Here is a 5,000-nt window from a genome sequence, read left to right as displayed (position 1 = left end):
ACCCTACCCTTATCACCTTAACCCAACCCTTATTCCCCTTAACCCTACCCTTATCACCTTAACCCTACCCTTATTCCCCTTAACCCTACCCTTATCCCCCTTAACCCTACCTTTATCCCCCTTAACCCTACCCTTATCACCTTAACCCAACCCTTATTCCCCTTAACCCTACCCTTATTCCCCTTAACCCTACCCTTATCCCCCTCAACCCTACCCTTATACCCTTATCCCCCTTAACCTACCCTTATCACCTTAACCCTACCCTTATCACCTTAACCTTACCCATATCCCCCTTAACCCTACCCTTATCACCTTAACCATACCCTTATCCCCCTTAACCCTACCCTTATCACATAAACCCTACCCATATCCCCCTTAACCCTACCATTATCACCTTAACCCTAACCCATATCACCTTAACCCTACCCTTATCCCCCTTAACCCTACCCTTATCACCTTAACCCTACCCTTATCCCCCTTAACCCTACCCTTATCACCTTAACCCTACCCTTATCCCCCTTAACCCTACACTTATCACCTTAACCCTACCCTTATCCCCCTTATCCCTAACCTTATCACCTTAACCCTAGCCTTATCCCCCTTAACCCTACCCTTATCCCCCTTAACCCTACCCTTATTCCCTTAACCCTACCCTTGTCCCCCTTAAACCTACCCTTATCCCCCTTAACCCTACCCTTATCCCCCTTAACCCTAACCTTATCCCCCTTAACCCTACCCTTATCACCTTAACCCTACCCATATCCCCCTTAAGCCTACCCTTATCCCCCTTAACCCTACCCTTATCACCTTAACCCTACCCATATCCCCCTTAAGCCTACCCTTATCCCCCTTAACCCTACCCTTATTCCCTTAACCCTAACCCTTAGCCTGACCTGACACTACCCTTAACTCCCCCTTACCCTCCTGTTAATTTGCCCTTAACCCCAACCTTATCAAACCCTACCTGTATGTCTGCCCCCCCCCCCTCCGCCCGAAGGGCTCAGTCTCCATCATGGCTTCCTGTGCTTTGTGTGTTTCTCTGGTGGGACGTTCAAACACGCTGCTCAGTGTTTAACGTTGCAAACCTCCTTGTGGCTTTAACTGTTTCTAACATCTTCTGTTTGTTCCACTAGAGTGTGTGTCGTCCGCCCGCCCGAACGCGCTCTCTCTCTAGCCCAGTAGGAGGTGTGCGGGAGGGGGGTGGGGCTCATGGGTGTATGTGTGGGGAGGGGGAGGGTCGAGGGGGTTGGATACAGAGGTTGTCAAATAGACGGGTAAGGTCCTGCCGCCGTTTCCTGTTTCTTTGTAACTTTTCTGTTTCCTGTTTGTGCCACGCCCGTGACAAGTGGAAGCCCCCCTGCTGCATGTCATCTGTCCTCCTCCAACCAGATGAGGGGGAGGGGTGAAACATACCTCACAGCTATTCAATTAGCCAGAAACAAGACCGTAGAGACCAAACTTTGTCCCAAACCCCTAAACACTATCCTCCTGAACACTAACCCTCAAACACTAACCCTCTAAACACTAACCCTCAAACACTAACCCTCTAAACACTATCCCCCTAAACACTAACCCTCAACCACTAACCCTCTAAACACTATCCCCCTAAACACTAACCCTCAAACCCTAACCCTCTAAACACTATCCCCCTTAACACTAACCCTCGAACACTAACCCTCTAAACACTATCCCCCTTAACACTAACCCTCGAACACTAACCCTCTAAACACTATCCCCCTAAACACTAACCCTCAAACACTAACCCTCTAAACACTAACCCTAAATACTATCCCCCTAAACACTAACCCTCAAACTCTATGTCTCTAAACGCTATCTCCCCAAACACTATCCCCCAAAATGCTATCCCCCTGAACACTATCACCCTTAACACTAACCCTCAAAAACGAACCCTCAAACACTAACCCTCAAACACTATCCCCCTAAACACCATCCCCCTAAACACCATCCCCCTGAACACTATCCCCCTAAACACTATCCCCCTGAACACTATCCCCCTAAACACTATCACCCTAAACACTAACCCTCAAACACTATCCCCCTAAACACCATCCCCCTAAACACCATCCCCCTGAACACTATCCCCCTAAACACTAGCCCCCTGAACACTATACCCCCTAAACACTATCACCCTAAACACTAACCCTCAAACACTATCCCCCTAAACACTATCACCCTAAACACTAACCCTCAAACACTATCACCCTAAACACTATCCCCCTAAATACTATCCCCCTAAACACTAACCCTCAAACACTATCCCCCTAAACACTATCCCCATAAATACTAACCCTCAAACACTATCCCCCTAAACACTATCACCCTAAACACTAAACCTCAAACACTATCCCCCTAAACACTATCCCCCTAAACACTAACCCTCAAACACTATCCCCCTGGACACTATCCCCCTAAACACTAACCCTCAAACACTATCCACCTAAACGCTATCCCCCTAAACACTAACCCTCAAACACTATCCCCCTGAACACTATCCCCCTGAACACTATCCCCCTAAACACTAACCCTCAAACACTATCCCCCTAAACACTAACCCTCAAACACTATCCCCCTGAACACTATCCCCCTAAACACTAACCCTCAAACACTATCCCCCTAAACACTAACCCTCAAACACTATCCCCCTAAACACTAACCCTCAAACGCTATCCCCCTGAACACTATCCCCCTGAACACTATCCCCCTGAACACTATCACCCTAAACGCTAACCCTCAAACACTAATCCACTGCCCCAAACCCCCTATAAACTAACCCTAATTTTAAAGGACACCACACCTGCTGCATCTAAAATGGCATTCTAGCATAACGATTTACAGTAAAGTAGTATGTGAACCTATAAAGTATGTCCTAAACCAGCAAGTAGCATGTGAAAAGTGCTTGGATGACATTCTACATCCAGTGAAATATTGTAGCATGTAAACACTGCACACTACACTGGCGAGCACTGTGAGGACAAGACGTCGGTAAAGGTGTCTATTTAGTGTCGCCATAACAACATGCTGAAAGGAAGTGGAAGTGGAAGGAAGTCGATCTGTTTCCTACATATTGAAGTGTGGTTAGGGTTAGGGTTAGTGTGAGGGAGACCATAGTACCAACGTGTAGGACGTATAAGTCCTACGTAGTAGTATGCCATTTCAGATAAAGCACCCACGATGAGGGACTCTTAGTGTGTCGGGAGGTTTGGAACATGTGCACCTGAGATCCGTCCTTTATCCCGAAAAACAAGGTGACAGCTGTGGCACATCTGGCTGAGTGGGTAAGCTAGCTCCAGGATAGCCAGCCTGTCCGCTCTTTAAACCCAGCGTCATAGCTGCCACTTCTACGCTGCGCAGCGCTCTGGATGTGCCACAAATGAGGCTTCAAGTGTATTTTTACTGAAATAAGCCTCAACCCTTTATCTCCTGCAGCGAAGCTTCACAACTTCAGGAAACTGTTTCAGATCAAAGGCATCGGCTGGAAGAGCGCCACACTCCCGCTCCTCAAGATGCTTAAAAATACACTTCTGAAGAAACAGAACAAACACAACGTGATCACTCATGGCAGATTCAATCACATTCAGATATATTAGTTTAATATATGACACTGGAGCTGTTGGTACACATTTAGTTTTCGTCTGTGTTCTGAAACTATTTCCTAAGAAGAACTCTGAGCAGAACTGCGACACGCTGTTGGTCTGCTCACACCACTCACAGGTTGGGGAACGTTTCTGGACTGGCCAATTGATTAAAGGGGAATTCCACCCCCTTGTCCGCATTAAACTGGCCCAAACCTCCCCCAGTTGATCCGTGAAACATAGAACCAGTTGGATGAAGAGTGAGAAGAGCAGGAAAGGTTTTATACCATTATATTCTATTTAAACCTCAAGTCGCTGTTTGGAATGGGATTGAGATTGTCCATTCATCTCTAAAAGGGCTCTAAGGGGTGCTACAACCTCATCCCGTTGCTAGAAACAGAGAAGTGGAGGACGGGGTTCTATGGACTCAGAACAACTGAGGGGGGAGTTTTGTCCATTTGAATGTTGAAAATGGGTGTAATCCACTTTTCAGAGGAACCTGGCTGCAGACATGCAGACCACCAGGGGTCGCATGAAACGTATTTGACCTTTATTATGAGTTCATTGAGTTTAGTTCAAGTCAAACACCAAATTCAATCAAACTTTGGCCAATGTCATCATTAATGAGATCAAGATCAATAAGATACATTTCATTAATAATCAGTTACCAATCACCAAATTAACCTCATCATCTCTTTATATTTAGAAGCTGATGTCATGTGGCTCTGCAGCTAGAAGGCCTGTAAGCTTTTATAGCGCTGGTTAGCGTTCCCCATCACAACGAAGGAGCTCAGCTAGCGCAGAGTTAGGTCATTAACAGCTAGCGTTGACTTCATGTGCCAGTGCTCGCTAGCTGTCATTGGGTGTTTTGATAAGGCAAGCTGAGCAGGGTTCACCCAGTGTGACAGGTGTGTGAGACAGATGTTTAAATAGGTACAGTGGGGCAAAAAAATATTTAGTCAGCCACCAATTGTGCAAGTTCTCCCACTTAAAAAGATCAGAGGCCTGTTATTTTCATCATAGGTATACCTCAACTATGAGAGACAAAATGAGAAAAAAAATCCAGAGAATCACATTGTCTGATTTTTTAAGAATTTATTTGCAAATTATGGTGGAAAATAAGTATTTGGTCAATAACAAAAGTTCATCTCAATACTTTGTTATATACCCTTTGTTTGCAATGACAGAGGTCAAACGTTTTCTCTAAGTCTTCACAAGGTTTTCACACACTGTTGCTCGTATTTTGGCCCATTCCTCCATGCAGATCTCCTCTAGAGCAGTGATGTTTTGGGGCTGTCGCTGGGCAACACGGACTTTCAACTCCCTCCAAAGATTTTCTATGGGGTTGAGATCTGGAGACTGGCGAGACCACTCCAGGACCTTGAAATGCTTCTTACGAAGCCACTC

General features: G+C 46.1%; 1 protein-coding gene across 2 annotated transcripts in view; it reads left to right on the top strand.

Moving 5' to 3' along the window:
* grin1b (glutamate receptor, ionotropic, N-methyl D-aspartate 1b) overlaps nucleotides 1-5,000 on the top strand; it is a gene marked incomplete at both ends in the record, with an annotated part of 45,971 nt that overhangs the window by 16,330 nt on the left and 24,641 nt on the right. The gene's annotated exons all lie outside the window — the stretch shown is intronic.

The sequence above is a fragment of the Zeus faber genome (assembly GCF_960531495.2).
Source record: "Zeus faber genome assembly, chromosome: 7".
NCBI classification, from domain to species: domain Eukaryota; kingdom Metazoa; phylum Chordata; class Actinopteri; order Zeiformes; family Zeidae; genus Zeus; species Zeus faber.
This window is presented reverse-complemented; position numbering and strand designations above follow the sequence as displayed.